Raw genomic sequence first — 22,940 nt, forward strand, 5'->3', positions numbered from 1 at the left:
GAATCTGATTTCTGCTTATTTGTGATCTGAATGAGCGACATATACTCGCGAACCGCGTTACCGTGTTCAAAGTCTGGTTGAAATGGTTTGGCCGGATGCGGTGTTCCATCCAGGTATAGGGATGCGAAGTTTACATTTTTATGTTCAAACCGTAGAGGGTTTTTGTCATAGGCTCCTGAAAACGCTTCATTATCTACAAAAGCGGCTTTAACTGTTTTTGGTACCTGGCCTAAAAACAGGTTTTCTAAATTAAATACGCGGCTCCCCGTCGGTATACTATAGATCTTCATGCCCACTCTATCGATCGCGTATTTGGCGTTGGTGGCCAGTAAGGCCTGGGCGTGTCCAATCCGGACTGCGGGTGAGACCTGAACTCTTTTCACAAACAGGGACGCTGCAACAATCTGAATTTTAAAGGCCTCCGCTTCAGCAGACATTAAGCAGAAAGCATCTTTGTTTCTGATGAGTTTTATCTTCAAGTCCACGGCGTTCAATATTAGTTTATGTTGATGAAAAAGGTCACAGTGTAGCGGCCCCAATAATTCAACCGTTCGACTTTGTGCCGTTGTTCTTGCCCTTTTTATAAACCCTGTGTTTACACCATCCAGGGCTCTTGTGTTGTGTTCTCCAGCCACATCTTTGTAGAATAATCCAGTTGTGTGTTTTGTGGATAACGCATCTGAGCTATAATTCAGTATGGTCTCTATGTAGGCCCTATAAGCGTAAAGATTATTGGACTGCGATATTAGCCTATCGCCCAAAGTGACATCAACCTGACTAAATAAAGTTGCTATGGGGTAATTAATAAGAGCGACCTTGGCGTCTTGAGGTATAGCCGTGTTATCAGGCCGTACGATCTTGCAGGTCACGTACAGCAACGTGTTGTTCAGATCGTAGTAGTGTTCACCGCTGGCCGCTATGTAGAATTCAAGCGGCGCGGTCTCGGATAATGCCGCCAAAGGTTGAACTTCGACGTAGAGGCTTTTCTCTACGCTGGTCTGCGTCGGTGGTACGTCAAAAAGGTCAAGTTCAGATTTTGCGCATTCCATGGATTCATTGTGTATGAAAGACATGCTTAAAAAATATCACCGACCCTTCGCTTCGGTTTCCTTTTTTTAATTAAGCCGCGTCTGCTCCGTTTTTTGTTTAAAAGGGGTCTGCACCATGTCGGAAGTCGTATTGCCCGCTTCCGTTTATTTTTAGCCGCCCCTTTCCTGGCATAGATTAAACCTGATCCATCTTGCTTCGCTTGATTTGCGTCGTGTATTTTGCTCACAACAGCCGCTGTGGCTTGTCCGATGACGTCTTTCGCGATGTTGCGTGCTGCATTCTTCACGTGGGGCTTTGCTATCGCCAGCCCTCTTCGGAAAAGCGGTACCGCTTTTCTGAACAGGCTTCGAAAAATTCCACCTAAACCGCACCCGTACATATACGCGCTGCCGTGAAAACCGGGTAATCCATTACCGGCCTGTGTTTTATAATATTGCGCGTAGAGCCCCGGGTCACCATAATTTTTAACGGCCACCATTGTCTTTAATAAAATTCGGATTTGCGGCGTCTGAAATGTAGTTTCACGTTCGCTTTCCCAAACTTGAATGACATGTTTTCGTTCTGATCATTCTTTATCTCTATGGCTATAGTGTCAAAATGCGTCTTGCACAACGGAACATAATCGGGCTTCTCATACCGTATAGTGACCATCTCGTTGTTACGGCCCTTTATTTCAACGGTGCGCAACAACGGAACATAACTATCACCGACCCTCTGATGTTCGATAATATCTGTGTACACGAAGAGCGTATATTGCCCGCCGTTGATGTCGGCGCACGGTTTTAAAAACTTAGTTTTCGGGTATAACCCCAGTATTCTCGACAATTTAGGACCGGCTGTGATGTTGTACATCGCCTTGTTGTCGATGATTATCTCTCGTTCAAGCGGATCGTACAATAGTTTTAAACCATCCAGTTTATGTCTGTCAATTTCAGCGTTGAAAGAAAACAGTAACGCCCCGATGGTTTCATAAAACCCCGGTTTAACGCAAACCCTCGTTGCTGTACCGCTCGTCCCATCCCACTTTGTTATTTTCAACACACAATCACGCACATCGATTGTATTCCAGGTGTGTGGGTATTGTATTTCTGTAAGAGCTACTTCCCAATCTCCACTTAAGTCTATAGGCCTTGCTAACTTTGTGGTATAGTCAGAAATCTTATTTTGTGGAAATGTATCGGCTGAGGCGTTACTCGGCAATGTTATGTAGAAGGGTTTGTCATCCATCTTCCTCTTTGTTTATATATCTTTTATCTCCGATGCAGCGACCCAACTGTTAAATTTTGTGGGGTATCCACGCCACTTGACTAATACGTGTTTCCTCCCTCTAACCGTCTTATTTTTTAAAATCTTCTCCACTTTGTAAATCCTATTATAGTTTTTCGGTATACTTTGAAGTTCTTCGGGGTAAAAACTACCCGTTATAGCCTCCCCGTAGAGATCCTCCAACGTGTAAAGCGGCTTAAGTCCTTTAGTGTTCACGCCGCGTATTACAAATATTTCCTCAGAAAAACTCTGTTCGTAACCTTTCTGAAATATATCCTTATATTTTGAGATACGAACGTGGTCCCCGACCGCTAAACAAGCCTTTGTTTTCTTACTTCTAAAGTAATCGCCATATATCGTCTTGAAGACATCCAGCGCATTAGAGCCATCCACCTCATTCGGCGCCCGCTTAATCGTTCTATGGTATGTGTTATTATAACTGGTAATGAACGCTTGTAAAACGTCTATATATCGGTATGTATTATTCGCCGTGAAATATCGCCACATTCGTGTTTTTAAAGTCCTATTGAAGCGTTCTATAACGGCTGCTTTCACATCATTATTGGTTGTGAAATGTTGTATACCGTATTTTTCTAACAACTTTTTTAGGACTTTGTTTAGAAACTCTTTACCATTATCGGTTTGTAGTTTCCGCGGTACGTCCCCCTGTTGGAATAATTTTTCAAAAGCCTTAGCGACAGTCGTCGCGCTCTTAGCAGTCAGACTTTCAGCCCAGGCCCTCTTACTGAATATATCGATGACGGTTAGTATATATTTTACGCCGTCGTTGTGCTTTGCCAGATCTATGAGTGATACCAAATCACATTGCCACTGTTGATTTATATCCGATACGCATATCATATTCCTTTTATAGTTTTTTCTAGCCGGTTTGTGCAATGTGTACGCGTCTTGCTCTTGTAACCATTTTCTCACATCGGATCTTTTAAATTTATTTTTCAAAGCTTTATAATATTTATCAAAGCCGCAAAAACTCCCCGGCTTTAATACGTTATAATACCTGGCTTTCAGCCGGCTGTTTTGATGATCGGCGTTGCGCGACATCCTACACAAATCAAATTTGATATAAAACAAGATCTACATTTCTACGAATTATATATCTGTTGTATACCATATTTTTCTAACAACTTTTTTAGCATTATGTTTAGAAATTCTTCCAGCTGGTTAAGATAACATTAAGCGAGCTTTATATATGTGTTATTTCACATAGTCAATATCAGTGTATGAAGTTACAGCCTCAAACCAATTATATTTTAATACGGGGGTTAATATTATTTATACCACTTTGATATCAAACGTGATACGATCATATCAAGTTTGATATCAAATTGTATAAATGGGGGCGTGGACAACCTGTATAAAAGGGGCGTGGACCTGTCAAAACCAATTAGTTTGAAGAAAAAGTGTGCCTTATCTACTGGGTTCAAACATGTGATATAGACATTTAGAGGTAAATTTACTAAGATTTGAGTTCTATTGAAGATGAGATGTTGCCCATAGCTCTTCTTAATTATTCAGCACCTTCTAGAAGATTATAGATATAATCTGATGGGTTGCTATGGGCAACCTCCCATCTTCATTAGAACTCCCATCTTGGTAAATTTGCCCCTTAAAATTCAATTGGTTCTATTAGAAAAAGCTGGCCCATCGTTAGTGTAGGTCATACAGAAATATGAAGGTAGGCCATTACCCAGTTTACCAAGCCCTTGTTTAGCAAGAGCAGGAGGTTGTATAGTGTGTCTGGGGTGCTAATCTCAGAGGAGGACACGTCTGTGCACACCAGAGCAGAGCCGTACCTACACATTTTGTTGAAATGTTTATATAAAGTGCATTGGTGCCCCCACCATAACTGAAGCAAGGAGAGATGGAAAAAAGGTAAGGTCCTCTGTGGCTGCTCCTGATTGGCTGACATCTGCAAACTTCTATTGGCTCCTGAACAGAGGCAGATCTGAAAATGCAGCAACACTGTACTGCTTTATCTCTATGGATGCGTGCTAAGCCTGGCACCAAATTCCACCAGGACTGCCAGATGGTCAGTCCTGCTCTGCTTCAATGCGAATCTTATTGGATGCATAAACTCAATTCATTGGCACCTTTTGGACTCAGTTAGTCCTTGGGACTACAGTTTTTTTCTTTAGGATATTCTTTAGGATTTGTGTGGTCACCTTTTTTGTCAGTGTATATTTAATGTGTAACCACATATTTATTTGTATTTTACCTTTGACAGCAACTTTGAAAGTTTTCTGGACGTCTTAAGCATGCATGCCTGTGTTTTGATAGTTATCATTATATTTAATCTACTAGCTAGGCCCGCTCGAAGCAAAAGCTTCAAAATCTAGTCTGCTACAGTACAGATGTAGCGCAAGTCATCTTTGCAGGGGCTGGTGATTCATCACCAGCCGTCGGAAGGTAGGAGCTATGTCGGAACTGGGCGTGCGAGAGTCTGTTTCAATGGAGCTCCCCCCCTGGGTCCCCGCCGACTTGCCGCCCGTCGCCTGATGCCACCTACCCGCAACTCCCCCCTAACCCTGCCCGTCTCCCTGAAGCGGAGATGGGCAGGGTCTCGCTGTGCAGCCGTCAAGAGACTGGGACGCACGTACGCGTGAGATGCACGTGTGTCCCAGTCTGATGGAGTCCCTCTCCACCAGCGCTCGCTAGCGGGGACGTTCTGGTGAGCGCCAGCAAAGGAAGAGATGGGGTCCATCTGTACCTTGTAATTGTGTGTATGTGTGAAAGAGAAAGGTATGTACTTTCACTCGCTGCCAGCAGATGGCAGTGCTATAAGATAGTGTAAATTCTCTGTAGCTTTTCAGGGCATTCACTTTTTTATGAGTTGATGGTGCCTTGAAGGTATACTGTATAATAATGTATTTAATTATGATATGTCTATGAGGATTTGTTTAGGGCAGGGATGTCCAAATTACTGTACGGCCCTCCAGCTGTTGTAAAACTACAAGTCCCATCATGCCTTGCCACAGTTTTGCTATTAGAGAATGCTAAAGCTACGGCAAGGCATGCTGGGAAGTGTAGTTTCACAACAGCTGGTGGGCCATAGTTGGGACATGCCTGGTTTAGGGGCTTTCTATTATTTTAATTTTAATGTACTGTTATACTGTAGTGACTGGCTGTTTCAATTTGTGTAGAAGGACTGCTGAATGCAATAATGTATCATTCATTGTATCTTTATGCTTCTTGTCTGTATCACTAGTAGTGTGTGAGCGATGATGTCATTCAGTTGCATACGGACGCAGGTGGGGACTCCAGGTGGACACGTGGTTTCATTTATGATGCATAGCGACTAGTGTGACCAATCCCTGGATCTGCGGGATCCCGGGATTTGGTCTAAAAAAGTCTGGGATTTCAATCCCGGGATTGGAGAATCCAATCCCGGGATTTCGGGATTAGACTGCGCATGCACAGTCTAATGCCGGGCAGCTTCTGAGCACTCGCTCAGACGCTGCCCGGCTGTTCCCGTAACCTGACCCGGCGTGCGGCCTGCGTAGCGTGACAATAGAGGTCACGCTGCGCAGGCCACACATCACCAGTGACCGCCTACCCGCCTCTTCTCCGCCGCCCGCCAGCACGCCGGCCTGACTCCGCCCGCCTGCCCGCCTCCGCCTGCTCGCCTCTTCTCCGCCGCCCGCCTGCTGTCTTCTATGGAGGTGCACTTGCCGGGAGGCACCGTGCACCTCCAAACCCACTCCCGGCCGCCCGCCCGCACCCTAATGTAAGTAGATGTGCGGGTCGGCCGGGGTGGGTCCTATGCTGAAAATGTTTTTTTTTTGGTGGGGATGCCAATCCCGGGATCCCGGGAATCCCGGGATTGAGCATTTTTCAATCCCGGATCCCGGGATTGAAAAAATGCCCCGGGATTGGCATCCCTAATAGCGACATAGAGTTTGTTACATTATTATATTAATTGACTTGGAATATTTTAACAATGTGAAACATTAGCATGTGCTATCATCACCGATAAACTGATCAGTTCAGTCCCACATTTCACTGATTCGGCTTAATAAAAAAAAAATGATAGATATGAATGATAGAGAGAGAGTCAAATAAAGGTGAAAATGTTTATTTAAGGGAAGCTAAAAAAAGGCATAATTACCTCCCCTTTCTGCTCTTCCTACAGGCAGGTTAATGAATAACACCATTACATCTACCCTCTCTGACAGCTGTCAAATTTTTTTGCAATGAGCATTTCTGTGCCAAAAAGCAGTGATGACCTGTTTATTAAAAGTACATCAATTTATTTTTTCTGAGTTCTGCTTGATCAGATATTCTCCTGTTGTCAGTAAACAAATGTTTAGTCTACACAGCTCTTCTGTTTCTTTAGATAGGCTCAGAATGACTTGCTGAATCAGCTGTGCATATACTGTAAGCATTGTCAGAGGCGTGAGTGCTGACAAACCTAATTGCCTTCAGTATATGCCTTAGTGTCCTGCAGGCTAGATGAAAGACACACAGTAAAACGAGTCTCTCTTATAATTAACAGAATCTTCCTGAGCAATGTGAGTTGTCGGAAGAATAAGCAATTAAGATAAAAGGAAAATATCAACTAACAAAATTAGCTGCGGTCTCACCACCACTGAGTGACCGTGTACTGTGTCTATGATTGCTCGCTATTATTATTTGTATTATTATTGTTTTAAATAATAATAACAACAACAATAATAATTACTAAATTCATTACTATGGGTGTAAGTCATTAATCTTACAGTAGTTTATGTGTTTTGACTATGTGTTTTCCTATTCACTGAGATGTAATGATTCACTATTGGTCTTCTCATAGATCACTTTAGTAGAATAATGGCTAATTATAGTACAGCTGTCTATCAATCTGTCTATCTATCTATCTATCTATCTATCTATCTATCTATCTATCTATCTATGAAAACTACAATTTACAGTCTTTAGGGCTTCTTTTTTTTTTAAACACTGCTTTATGTGTACACACGGTGAGATTCCTTTGCTATTCGACTAATTCTGTGTACACACGGTGAGATTTGACATTAGATTTTGACTATATAGTCAAAATCACATGCAGATCGTATGCAGATCACACAGGTTTTTACCTTGCGATCCCGATGTGCGCTACCCCCAGTGCCAGATTAAGCATTGCACTTGTCATTACTGGCTGCAAACTGCATGGGAGAATATTACACTGTCAAAACACAGAGTAAAGGCTGTATAAACTTGATCAATGGTTAACTACAGGGGATATATATATATATATATATATATATATATATATATATATATATACACATACCACATGAAAAGCCTGTGTTTGTCCCTCTGCATCTTACTCTGTAGGACTGTAGGAGACCTCACAGGCTCAGTGCTGCCTCTGATTAAAAACCCTCCCATGACTATGCTGATGCTGCTGTCCCCCATGGGACTGTGAAGCATGTAATGATTTCTACCAATCAGAGCTCAGCACAAACCTCTCAGCCTCTGTCCTCTTGTGCAAAGTGTCATGGGACTTAGTCAACTCTTATGGTGTGTACACACATTAGATGTGCCTTAAGATCCTATCCACGATCTGATCAGATAGGATCGTGGATAGGATCTTAAGGCACATCCGATTTGCATCCTACCTTGACTATATAGTGCAGATCTGCACTATATAGACAAGGCAGCCAAGACTTTCTGGCTTCCGATACGTGAACACGCATCGGGATCGGATCGGGATCGCAAGGGTTCGCAACCGATGTTGATCCGATGCCGATCTGATGTTGACTATATCGTCAACATCGGAAAGGAAATCGGACCGTGTGTACACAGCATTAGTGCAGCCCTGGCTCCCGTGACAGCACAAATCGAATCCTAGATAGACAGGGCAGCAATGACTATATAGTGCAAATCTAATGCTGATTCAATGAATTGTATGTAAATAGTACAGAATTAGCAAAGATTGCATAGCATTGCTACTTACATACAATTCATACTATCTACATTCAATCTGCACAATATAGTCATTGCTGCACTGTCTATTTGGCTTTTCGATTTCAGCTGAACGGGAGCACGCATCAGCATCGAATCGGGATAGAAAGCTTAAAAACATGTTCTGTCTCCATTTGATGTCTATGCGATCCTGATTCGATTTTGACTATATAGTCGAAATCAAATGTCAAATTGCACAGTGTGTATACAGCATCAGAATGTATTTATTGGCAAATTTAGATTTATATTAGGTTTGATACAGTATATAGGTGTCAGTGTACAATAGCGTTATAGCTGTTTGTCTAGTAACACGGTTTAGCCTAAAAAATTATCCCATACACCGTGTTTAGAAAATAGGAGTTACGTACCAGTAATACTCATGAGTGCAAGTTTATTCTGGATGGATAGAATTCCACAAAGCTCTAACCATTGCTGGTGTGTGTATGTGTGTGTGCGCATGTTTGTTTTTGCATCACTAGCTGGTGAATTGCTGGTCTGTACTGTATATAAGCAGTGAATGTCACTGTTTGACACCAGTGTTATGTGCAATCTTTCAAGTCCTCTTTTTCATATTGCATCCTGCTGGCTCTGTGAAGATTACATGCAGGGCAGCCTCCTTGATCTCTTGTCAAACTGAAGTAATTCAGATAGCAAATGAACACCTTCTGTCCATAAGTATTTTCAAAATTGCAAGTCATAAAGCGTAGCTTTTTCATGATGGATTAGTCTTTTATAGAGGCCACAACCTATAAGAAAAATACCCGTTTAATAGTTATCAAGTATCAAAATCACAAATCAAATGCTACCAACTCTGAGTAAGTAGCAAAATGTAACTCCCTGCCTTTACCATACCTGTAACAGGAGCAGATGTGGATGCAATATAACAGAAGGGGCTTACCTGTGACTGCAAAGGTGCTAAAATTCATAGTACATGATACATAAACATTACATGACATGGTTAGACAGTACCGATAACATGCACAAAAGTCACATACAGTATAGTATGTTACATGCAGAAGTAGGAAAACACAAATATAAAATGTTATTTATTTTTATTATGTCCACAATAATGATCCTGGACTTTCAAATCACTGACAGTGAAGAACCGTCTCGCTCCAGGAACTGCCACTTGTTCACTAGCTGCCTGAGGACATGTGACTCAGGGGCAGATTTATTAAGCTTGGAGAAGAGATAAACTGGAGATAAAGCGGAGAAAAGGTAAAAGGAGATAAAGCACCAGCCAATCAGCTGTGCTTGAAAAAGACAGTTGGGAGTTGATTGGCTGGTGCTTTATCTCCTTTTACCTTTTCTCCGCTTTATCTCCAGTTTATCTCTTCTACAAGCTTAATAAATCTGCCCCTGAGTCTGATATGGTGAGCCTCAGTTGACTGTCCTTCACCCCACATGCTGCCCCTTGCCCTGCTGATGAGTGGCATAGCTGTGTTGCAATGCATTGATAGCCTCTGTTTGTTGTAATCCCGGGGTAGCACAGCCTGGGGGGGGGGGGCAGCTGTCCCAATTACAGGGTCAGTGTGCTCTTCGTGCATGGCCAGTTCTACTATTAGGGAGCTGTCTAGGGTGCCGGGATCTAGGGGGGGACCCACCAAGTCTGCCTATCCAAAAATGAAGGTTGTCAATGAGGATCTTTGTTGAACTTAATGCAGGTAACTGCTGTGGGGCTTCTAAGATCTCACCTCCATACAGTACTTTTTCTTGAGGCATACTTCCCTACTTTGCTACCTTGTATGTTTTGGGTGGCAAAATATGGCCTCCAGGGAAAGCATGGGGCTTGCCAACCTTTACCGTGGGGCTTGGAGGACCACATGATTTTTGGGATTCTGCCATTCTGGAATTTTAGGCAAGTATGCCTTAAGGGGTTGGAAAATTGGTATTGGTGGCAGTATGGGGGTGGGGGCTGTATGTTGAAGTTTTGCCTAGGGTGCTGAGAAGCCTTACACCGGGTCTGCCTGTGTGGGGGCCCCTGTGTGTGTGTGTGGCCGGGCAGACAACTGTCCCTGCCACCTCTCCCTTAATCCGTCTCTGCCTTGGTGCAGCAGTGACAATCTCCTGATCCCACAATATGATGTGCAGAATTGGAAGTAAATAACATACGATATGAATCTTCTAAAGAAACCGCCTCTTATTACTGCAGAGAAACATGCTAAGGGATCCCCCAAACCTGGCAACCCTCACCTGCCAGCAAGAATCCCCATTCTCATTTATACTCCGCGCCCTCCATCCACACCATGACTTCAGGACTTAGAATTCCAGTCACACAGGGCACAGTTAACTGGTAGCTGTGTCCGGGAAAATGTGGAGATGCCGCGTTGGTGAGAATATATTGCTTGGTTCATGCCACACCCCCTCTATCAGATTGACATTGTATGTGTGGTGATCACGCACAAATATTGACATCATTGTGCCACCGGCATACATTCATTTGTGGATACAATTTTTCTGGACTGCATAAAGATTGACGGCTTTTGACAGCCACCGCTGCACTGACATAGGCCCCTTATACTGGTTGACTCTCTCTTGCGCAACTTCTCAAGGGGGACCAATGTTTTGCGTATCCACATTCTGCATTTCTGCGGAGGTGCATACGCTGGGAGCGTGTGAGCTCAGCGCTTAATCTATTCGCCAATTGCATGCATATGGGCATACATATGGTAATACGGTCGTGACGCACATGTGGCGGGCGGGCAGCTGACATAACCAGATGTCAGCTGCCCACTCATATCACTGCATTTCTTCATTCATATGTACGAGTGGTCTGGACCACCTGTACATATGCGTGTGCCTTTCCCATCATTCAATGGTTGGCAAAAGATGGGGGAGGTCCCCACTGGCATGTGAATTGTTGTTTATTTAAAACATCCATTTTGCGTGCCGGATGAACGAACCCGCAAATGGGGGTGGGCGTATGACCATTTGCCGGGCGGGTTCTGGTTGACTCGCATGGGTGCGAATTCGCACCCAAGCACGTCAATCAGAATAAGGGCCATACTGTAATAAGTGCATGCTCAATATACACCTTTCTCATCAAAGCGGATACATTATTACAACTCACCCTGTGCTAATTGTGTGGAGGTTAAGCATAGCGCTGATTTACTATGTGTGAGAGCGCATGCTGAGCCTGCTGTCAGCACAGCACATGCTGTACGTGTGTGCTGCTGCTGTTGCTGCTGAGAGGTGGGAGATGGGGGGGGGGGGGGCAACAATAACACTCCCCCCTCGAGTTTAAAGTGTGTTTTCACCCCTTAAATATTTTGGGGTGTGGCCATACCTCTCAGCTGTCCTGGCTATGATTGCTCGACTGGTATAATGAATTTATACTTGTATATACCTATAGAAGGAACCGGGTTTGTTTTATGTAAAACTGCGAAATTGACTGGTTGTTATTGATTTATTTATATGTTGTGTTACTTTTATCTTTGAATAAACCTAAATATATGCTTTTTAAATTGAGCGCTCTCTATATTTAAATACAAACATACAATATGAAACTTTTCCCACAATTTATCAGGCTGATGGTTCGAACTGGTGTGAAAAAAGGGCCATATCGTTCTAGCTTATGGGGGACCTTAACGGTGCTTTTCCTGAATTTGAAGCATCTGGGAGTTACTGTAAAGTACTTGCTGAATGCAGACTACACAGAAATACAACTTGTTTGCACTTTATCCGAATGGAAAATATGAAAAAAGTAAACAGTTCACTGTTGATTGGGGGATTTAAATGATCTTCTGTGTTAAAATGTTCACTTAGGGATGTGATCCTGGTTTAGAGAGTCATGTAGAGAACTTTCCATTACATTGAACAATTTTACATACAGAGCTCACAGTCTCTGGGGAAATGACATTTTTTCCTGGGATTGGAGGTGCTGTATGATGTGACAGATTAAAGTGGATATGAGCTTCTCCCTAACATAAATCTCCAAAACGAATCTTTTCCCACAGTAACTGACGTATAGTATATTGAATTATTAAAATTAGATGTGGCCATTCAGAGATCCATTATTAAACACTGTAAATTATATTGCTATGGCATAACATCTATAACGTGTCACGGTGTACTTTAGCTCAACATACCTCAGCAGTGTAGCAGAGTAATTCTGTGTATAGCACATTCTCAATAGAATGTGGCAAGTGTACTGATGAGCAAAGATGTCAAAAAGTCTTTGGGCTCAAAATTGTGCATGTTTCTTTGGCATAATATACAGTACCTTTGTGTTCCCAGTCCTACCCAAAAACCACACCAACTGCAAAACTTACCAGCAAAGTCTCAGCTGTGTTTACAGACTTTGTATTCAGCAAAATGCAAACTCATATTACAGTTGGATTTACTGTAAAGTTGTGGTGTTTTTCACACACAAGTTGCTCCTGTTTTTAGCGTGAACATTTCTATGCTCTTGAACCAAGACTATTGTACGTAAGCATGGACAATGCAAACTCATAGGCAGTGGTGCAAGTAGAAACTTTGTCTTAGTGGTACTGATAGTGTGCGCCATAGGTGCCCCCCTAAAAATGAGTATGGCCATTTCCATGAGAGGGTGTGGTTACATGTTTAGATCTGAATAAGGGCCATAATGTCCATTATATATGCCCCACTTTATTAAATGCAGTTATACCCATAATACCCCACATTATTAATGCCCTTAAAAATACAATGCTTCAAATACCACTCTTTATACATATGCCTAGCTCCCACATTGTTGCATAACCAACCTCTTCCCCTCCCCCCCTGGCCAGTGCACAATCTCACCAAGCCAACAACCATGCCGGCTGAGCAGCCAGTCCAGGTTCCTCTGTAGTCAATGACTCCAGCTCCCATGCTCTCTGACGGTAGAAAAGGATACTCCTGTCCCCAGTGCGCCACAAACAGACATCCTTGTTTTCTTTCTTCTTATATCCTGTCCCAAGTGCTGGCTCACTCCTGACACCCCAATAGTCCTTCTACCATTGGGAGTGAGTGGCCAGGTAGTGGACTCTCCTCCAGGGCAGGCAACAGAAATCTCAGGGCCCAGTATACTGACATTTCTGCCCACCTGGGTCACATACAGTAGCGCTGCCATGGCAGCAGATGACAAGGGAAATCTATTTAGTTCATATGTAAAAGCAATATGCCATTTTCTGCCTTTTCCTTTTAGATCTTCACTTAGTACTTGAAGGGACTTTGTAAAAACCAGACCCGGACAAGACCCCGGACCGCCAGACCAGGCCTTAAAATCTTCAGTCCAGAGCTTGTAGTGTCCGCCCAGAGGGTGTCCCATCCGGGGGGTGTCTTGTCAGTGGCGATTCGCCATGTCCCTGTGATCACCAGGGACAAGGGGAAGGGGAGATTACAGCCTCCCCGTGTAGTCTGGACCGTTCTGATTTTTGCTACATGCCCAAACCATACAGGGAGGCTTTATTCTCCCCCTACTCCTCTCCCTGGTGACAGCTGTCAAGTGAAGCGCCCCAGGACAGGACAACCCCAGGATGGGACATCCCCAGACCGGACACTACAAGCTCCAGACTGCAGATTTTGGGGTCTTGGCCAGGTCCGGTTTTTACCCATACCCATACTTGAATCCCTTAGAGATGAAGCAGCTCAGTGTTATCTAAAGATATCAGGGTCCCACAATGGATCACAGAAGAAATAATGAAATACAGTACTGCCAATTTATAGTCATCTGTAGTTTAACAATGATGCAAATCTGTCTATTGTCTGAATACAGGCACACTTGTGCTCACATATCCTGTTTGAGAAAGAAATATTCAAAGATCCACATTTTTATAATCCCACTGTGTGAGCTGTTCTACTTGGAAGCCTGACCTGGCAACATCCTGCACATAAGGGCCCTTATTCTGATCGGTGCGGCCCGATCAGAATATGCGGCCGCAACCGTGCAGGCGAATCCCCGCCTTCCATACGGATCGCCACCTGCCGTCCGTATGCGGATATGTGGCGATCCGCATGAATTTGGACGGGGATACGCCTCCTCCATGGTGGGAGCAGCCCCTGCATTCGATGGTCGCCGAACATCGAATGCAGGGCCGCACGCTCCACCAGGTCCCGCAACACAAGACCACACGGACACTTGTCCGTGTGAAATCATGTATAGAGGCGGGCAGCTGACATCCGGCGATGTCAGATGCCCGCCCCGTACACACGCGTCACGGCCTCATTACCATGCATACGCCCCGCGTTTGCATGGGAACGCCCATGAAACGGGGGGCGTATGCATAGGGTAATGAGGCTAAGTAGCCCCTCACGCCCCTCTACACCCCCTGTGCGGCGTATAAAGAATCCGTGCGGCGAAATCGCCTGCACATGCGCAGAGTGACCTCTGCACATGCGCAGACGATCAACATCGGCGGTCCGTCCGCATGCGGGAATTTCCGCACCGATCAGAATAAGGGCCATGGTGCTGCGTGATGTCATGATGTCATTCTGAACATACCGAGAGAGAGAGGCAGTGAGCAGTGTGAAGAAAGAGCACCTCAATGACTAGAAGAGCAACAGCATGGCATGTCAAATCGAAGAACAAGACAAAGTAGAGCTGTTCATGGAGAATGATGACCATGATATATACTGTACCATTTTAACAGCTGTGAGTAATAAACGACACAACTATTACATCAATATATTATACCGAGGTGTTGCACTTGAATCCAGCTTGTCTCTTGGCATAAACCTGCAATGGCACTCGAACTTGTCTACAAAGCCCTCAACAGCACCAATCCCTCATACAATTCAAAGCTTATCTCAAACTACTTTGATTCTCATTATCGTAGAGCTACAGTACCTCTAACCTACACCTCACCTCAACTCTGGTAACTAACTCTTTCTTTGCTGTTTGGTACCTACTACTACTTTTGTTCAATTATATTCCTCACATATCTGTGTTGGATTTATTTCTATTACAATTACTTGCAAGTTGGTCATTGCTAACACATTGCTAAATTGCAAACAAAAGTAACTGAGTGTTTTAACCACTGCTCCAGCATTTAGTTTAGCTAGCCAGCTATTGGCCTATGTTGGAGAACAATATTGATGACAATGACTAAAGGCCCCCATACATTAGGCCGACTTGTCTGAAGGACAAGTCGGACCTAATTTCCCCTGACCCCCCTCGGCAGCTACCTGGGAGAGCTCACTAACGATTTGGCACTTGGTGTGCCATTTGTTACATGGGGTAAATCTCATGCAACCAATGCAATAATTCCCAGGGAGCTGCGGGGTCAGGAGAATAATAAGAAAAACCCCTGGGCAGTGTCGGGGTTTGGGCTGCACTGAGCACCTGGGGGGTGTGGGAGCAGTGTCGCTGCAAAGTGGGCAGTCCGCAGTGTCTGTGCACCAACACCACCCAGGTGCTCAGCGCAGCCCAGACCCTTTGCTGCCCACCCCTTTACATAGATGTGGCACATACCTACTGATTGGACACAATTCATGGTGGGTGCTAAAAGAGCACCCGCGATGTGCCACTGATGGGTCCGATTCAACAGAGTGAACCTGCAGCAGGGTCAATCTGTAGGGTCTGACCCTTTAAGCTCGGGACAGTGCGACGCGTTGCATACAAAAGTAAAACACGTGAGGGCGGATTTTGGTAGAACCAAAACACAAATTTTAATACAGATCAAAAATCAAAACCATGGAGTCAAAGCACTTGTCTACTTCCACCTATACTCACCACACCAATGCAGCCATCGCAGCAGTGCCATTTATTTTCTTGTCTGCATTTAGTTTCTTCTATTTTTTAAACCTCTCTTTAATGTTTGTACTGATTCCTACCATGTTAACAGCCTCACAAAGCAATGATAATAATAATTATCATTATAATAATAATATTAACCCAGACAGGCACTATTACAGTGTATAAGTAGATACAATATTAGCATTACTGAAAGCATGTATAACAAGCATGTATAAGACAACATATTTTCATTAAACTTCGGATGAGGGGTGTTGTGTGCGCAAATCACTTAACAATTAAAACTCTACAATAAATAAAGACATTGAGAAGTAGATTTTGACAGAAAAACTGTTAGCTACTGTATTTTATTAAACAAGAAAAAAATATTTAATTAAGGTTAAAGTATGGTGACAGTCAAGAATCAGTCAAGAATCTGCCAATCTGCAATGTCCAATCACAATCAACAACATGGATTGCAGGCGGATGCTATCCAAAGTGCACAAACACAACAATAAAACTCCTATATGCAACACCAGTATGCACTTAACCTTCTAACTTGACTAACCACCCATGTGGGCGATGATACTGCCCCCCCCCCCCCTCCTAATAGGGTGGTACAGCCAACTGCTAGTCAACAAAGTTACTGATGACACACAATAGCCAACAACAAAAAAGTACCAAAAAAAAAAAAAGTGAAGAGATGGTCGGAAGACTGGAAATAAAGAGTCTTTGCCCTACAGCTCAAGCCCATTAAATAGATTTCCACCAAAGGCACGCCTCTGCACCACCATAGGCTAATGAGCTGGTGATTTTTTAATTCACCTGATTTCGTATAACACTCATATGGTTTCTGAAACCTATAAATGCTTTTTTCCCCTGATTATATGGTTAGCAATCTCCATACTAGGAAAAAGTACAGTCCTATGACAGTGTAAACTGGGTCCAAGTGCTTCCATATTGCGGGCAGAGCAAGTCTTTACATCACTAATTTGAGGACTTTTAAATACTCCCAATGACCCATAATTTTTAGTGCCACAAAGAGTGAAGGACTTCTTATATCCTTGCAATAATATTCAGTGAGCGGAGAATGACAAGTACTGCAAATGATAGGTACTGTAGAGGTTATTATGTAATCCCTAATGTAACCATTCAAGGTTAGTTACATGCATGGTAGAGGCTGTATGTAATGTAATTAGTAACATAATAAGGTCAAATATGGGCCCCAATTTGTTCAAAGCTTTGCATTTAATATATATGGCTGACACTCATTTATAGTAATAATGAGAAATATATTCCAGCTAGTAGCAATGTTTATGTGCAAACACGTACAGATGGCATGGGACAGATGATTACCGGGACAGCTGTGCCACATGGGCAATTAGTCAGCCATGGCAGGTGGTTACTGTAGTTACAATCAGTAATGTTAGCACTGTTATCACAATGTGTCAATACAAAGAGAAAGTACAAAATACGGAAAACACTGAATTACATTTTACGCTGTATAATGGCGCTTTTCACCATTATGACGGAAATCCACCAAGATTGTTTATGTCATATGAACGCTAAAACCACAAATTTAATTTAAAAGTATGGAGTGGTATGTCCAACCTGCAGAATAAAATACTAATTCTGAAGTATCTGTACACAGATCCAAACCTTACTGATTGCAGTGGGACAGTCTCAATTTGAGGGGAGCCTCAGTGACACAATCAGCAACTTGTGTTAAATTGGGACGCATGCTTGCAATGATTGGGTGGCAACAACCAGTAGTCACAGCTGCAAGAACCGGATAGGGCATAGCTGGACTGTCTACTGCCCCAATATTCAGAAAACCATTACAAGTTCTAACAGTTTAGATATAGCAGTGACAGTTGGAAGTTACAGAGAGGGGAAATAGATCAGTCACATAATAATACTGTAGTAGTAGTAGTAGTAAGTAACTATCAGATGGTTTGTAATTTATTATAGTACATTGTTATTGCTGCGTCATTCATTTTCTATGATATGTTGGGGTCATCTGGATCGTCTCAGTAATGTATAAATGATATTGTATGTTTGGCAAAATCTAAATCAAAATATTTCTAAGCCCTGTTGTTATCATAAGGAAGTTTGCCCATTCCCCCTGTGAGGAGATATGACTTGCATCACGCTGCTCTATCTTTGAAAGAGGAGGGGCTTTTTTGGGGGGATTAGGGTCTGACTTTATCTAAAGTTATAACTATGCCCCTTCCGTGGTGGCCATGTCCGCACCAATGGTTTATGTCACCCATATCGGCAGAATAGCACATACAGGTCAGTACACTGCCCACTGAGTGAAGCAAACAGTAAAATGAGGCAACATTTTCAGTCATGGGTGCCAAAATGGTGGGTGGGTGGGTAATTTATGTGCTGCAACGCCATGTCCTTACAAGCTCACTGCTATTGTGGCATGATCGATCTTCCAATGGCTCTGACCTAAAACTGTAATCTAAACAATTTGCAATGTTGATTTTCTTACTAATTGACGTGCCTATTTTTCCACATATTTTGCTACTTAATTAGACTAAAAATTACTAAAGAAAGAAATATTGTTGCCTAGCAGATAGTAAGTACGAACAACAGTTTGCACATTGGCCCTTATTCAGTTGTGATCGCAGTATAAATTTGTTCTCAAAATGGGTAAAACCATGTGCACTGCAGGTGGGCCAGATGTAACATGTGCAGAGAGAGTTAAATTTGGGTGGGGTGTGTTGAAACTGAAATTTAAATTGCAGTGTAAAACTAATGCAGTCTGTAATAATAAAATAACTCAATACAGTAATTGCAAAAACAAAATAACTCACACAAATCTAGCTCTCTCTATACATGTTACATCTGCCCCACCTGCAGTGCACATGGTTTTGTCCATTTTGAGAACAAATTTGTACTGCGATCAGATCTGAATAAGGGCCATGGTACAAAGTATACTCAGCAGTTAGGCAACAACTGAAAGCCTTTCTTGTTCTACTATAATAGAGTATATTCCCATCTGTGTAACTTCCATCCTGTCAAAGTTCATATTTCTAGACTATTTTAAGATATCAGTCCTTCCAAACTGATAGACAAACGGTATTCTAGCTTAACTAACTCACAGGCTGCAGGTTGGCCATCTAGCCCTTTCAATGACATAAATCGGTTCTATTGTTTCAGTGGTGAAACACTGTTACAGTCATCTCCATTTGCATGGAAAGGAGAATTAAAAATTGGCTTCCTTTCAAATAACTCTGCTTCTTAGGGATTCCGTACTTTCTGTTCTTGCCAAGATAACTGAGCATTATAACATGCTTCAATCCTATTACTGCTCTGCACAGTCTGTTTCAGCTCTTAACATCGACAGATGTCAAAGGGGTATTTTATGACATACTATTTCAGTCATCTTTGGTAAAACACATTTGGCGGTCAGTGTACAGCAATGACAAGTAGAACGCCAACAATAAACTGGTAGCTATTTGTGTGCGCAGTAAAGTGCTTTTTTGAAAAAAAAAAAAGATAAAAAATAGATCTTTCTGTTGGTTAATGTAAAAAGCTTTTTAATAGAGATTGAGTAACGTTTAGAAAAGGACATTTCATGCTACAATAAGAAATCCCTACAGTAAATAGAACTTTGATAGCTGACATTTCATGAACGATGATGCGAATTCTGATGAAGCACTACTTTTCCTTACATTGTAGGATGTTACAATATTTTGAAATAGTTACTTTTAGTTGTTTCTCCAGAATCACATACTGTACCGTATGTGTCTTAAACACTGTCATTGAAAAGCATTTATAAACTCATATAAAAAACACCAATGGCCGCGTAACACAACAATTTAGTTATTTCTTTAAAAAAATAATGTTTTCTTAAAAACAGACCACAGTCATAAGAACCCATTCTAAAAGCATAACCTTCGTAGTGCAGGAATGTTGGTTCACTTCCCCTAGCGCTCAGAGGTGGATATATATTGTTGTGTACCCATCTTCAAAAAATGGACTTTCAAGGTGCGTACATACTGGGCGATATAGTGAATGATATTTCGGCCCTCCAGAGAGATATCTTTTGTAATACCACCCAGTATATAGGTTTATTAACATCCCCTGCCATTGTCTGTACATGTAGCGATGACGGAGTACATTGCCATGCTGCAGAATTCTTAGTATTATTCTTACTCTTATTATTATTATTTGAGGGATCCTGCAATTCCAGTATTGTTTAAAAACATTGCATTAATCTAAAACAATGTTATACTTGCTGTACAATATCATGTAAAGTGTCTATAAAGCTTTTGCCAATTGAGAAAAACTGTGTTGTCTTCTTTTCTTTGTAAAGGGTTATGTTATGTTTATTATGTTTAGTAATACTGGTGAGTTGACAAGGAGTCTTGAATATGCCATATATAAAGTGTTACTTTTATATTCTAGACTAGTGGCTCCAAATTTTTTTTTGAAGCGTACTAGATTATCAGCATTTTTTTTCATGGCACTCCTATATACATTATTCTTGCTATATTGGAAAAAAAAAATACATTTATAAATTAAATGTATTAAATTGTGCCTATCATCCTAAGGTTCAGTACTGTAGGCATGCTTTTGATTGTCCACATGTTTTATGATTTGTAACCACTACCACTGGATTTGTCTACCATTTTGACAGTAAAAAATTTGATTTGGACCAGGATCATCAAACTGAGGCAGTCCTGCAAGAGCCTCGTGGCACCCCAGGTCACACATTTTGGTAACCACTGCTCTAGACAGTCATTGTCTTATAATCCTTTAAATACTGCCAGGTTCAGTTAAGAACAACAGCTCATGGTCTTTATAATTCAAACAATCTTGTAATTACAGTAAGTCTATGCTAGCCTTAATTAGGAAAGACCCTTATTGTGATTCAAATGAAATTCTGGGCTTGACAACTGGTAGAAATGTGGTGGACAGTAATTCAAACAAGTACTATAAGATTCTATAGTTTACACATTGATACCCATTTTCCACTGCATATCTCAAGTTATTGCCAGCAAACCAGGAATTAGGTGTTTGGAAAAGGCTCCACCTGGGACCAATCACCCAAGAATCTTTCCCAGGGAGCTAGGAGGGTTTAAACTGGGAGGGTCCCAGGTGAGCTACAGTGTAAACGAGTAACCTGGTTTGTCTGACCCAGCACATGTTTACAGGATGGGGAGGGCTGCTCTCTCGGTGCAAGGAGATGATACCTTATAAAACACTGGTAAGACTGCTGAAAATGTATCATTTGTTGAACATTAGTAAATAATACCTTCAGTGAGGTAAATGTAAGTAAGTGTATACAATACTTATTTTTATCCTGGACGGAGATGTCCGAAAAAGGGGGTAGGCACTAACAACATGTGACATCAGCCCCCCGACCCAAGCAGGCCTGCAGCAAGCAGGTCTGAATCACCCCATCATGCTAATGCACAAACACAGCTTAAAAAGCCTCCACACACAAGTAGCACACCTGACATGAGTGGCTGATTAGGCACACTAGAACAGATACAAAGGATAAAAGCTGAAAGAGGAAGAAACAAAGCAAAAGGTAATAAAAACTAAACACTGATGAAACAACAAAAAATGCAAGAAGTAACTAGTTCTTTTTTTTAAATAAACAATTACAGAAAGCAATGAAGATCAATGCTCCCATGTAACAATGGATTTGGGTTAATTAAGTAAACTTCAGTTTATATTAAAATGGTAGTTTGTAATTCCTTTTGGCATTGTTACCTGATTGACCTCTTTAGGTATCACCCTTTGTATCTTTTTTAGTGTTAATGTTATGTTAACATTATGAGTAAGTATAAAATTACTAGTTACCGCTGCTTTGAAAATGAGGAAGGGGCTAATTACAGTATTCTGCAGTGGCTGCTGTTTATTCTCTACATTTTTGGTGGGTCAGAATGATTTGCAAATTAATTGGCTGACTATGAGTCCATTACAATATTTTTCAGAATATAAGTCATCGGCGTACATGGCCCTAATCCAGGTTGGCTCAATAAGGTACAAACATTGCAGCTTACCGAGAGACTGAGAAACCGCCTGCCTCCCTTCCGAGTACCCCCTCCCCTGCTGCCGAATCCCCTCAAAACCACGCGCGGGGATGTGTACGAGAACTGCATGCCTCTGCTAGCAGGAGAAATCATTTGGTGATTGGCGACCATCGAATGATTTCTCCTGCCTTTGCAAATGAAAGTCAGTCTGAACTGACTTTTATATACGATCACTAGGAGGAAGATGGGGCGGGCGGCTGAGAATCAGTGACATAAGCCACCCGCCCCCGGCAGGAATCGTCATGCCTCTGTACCCATGAGAAGAAGTGGTGAGTATTACATGGGGCATTACGTAAATGGCATTACAGGAGGAATGATGTATATAGCACTACAGGAGTTATTACATAAATGGCACTAAGGGTGGGAATTACATATACAGTATGGCACTAAGGGTGGGCATTATGGGCATTACGTATATGATACTACTGGGGGCATTATGTACAGTATATGGCACTAAAGGTGGGCATTATATAAATAGCTTTACATGGGGCATAATGTATATGGCACTAAGGGTAGGCATTACATACCGTTGCCGGAAGGGGTCCAGACAGTCGGGATCTCGAAAGGCATTCACCTGACGTTGGCATCCCGACTGTCAAAACACCGACAGCCGGGTTCCCGACGGCCGTCGGCTATTTTCCCTTGTGGACGACCCCCATAGAGGTAGAATAGAATAGGTGGCTCGCATAGCGAGCCACCGTGCCCACAGCGCGGCGAGCGCAGCGAGCCTGCAAGGGGCTTTGTTGCGCTCGCCATGCTGTCTGGGTCGGGCCAGTCGTGATCCCGATGTCTGGATAATGACTGTTGGGATCCTGACTGTCGGACCCCTATACCACACCCATTACATACATGGCACTAAGGGTGAGCATTACATCTAAGGCACTATGGGGTCATTACCAGTGGCGGCTCATACCCTTGCCGAGGAGGGG

This window comes from Crinia signifera, chromosome 3 (assembly GCF_055691185.1).
Source record: "Crinia signifera chromosome 3, ASM5569118v1, whole genome shotgun sequence".
NCBI classification, from domain to species: Eukaryota; Metazoa; Chordata; class Amphibia; order Anura; family Myobatrachidae; genus Crinia; species Crinia signifera.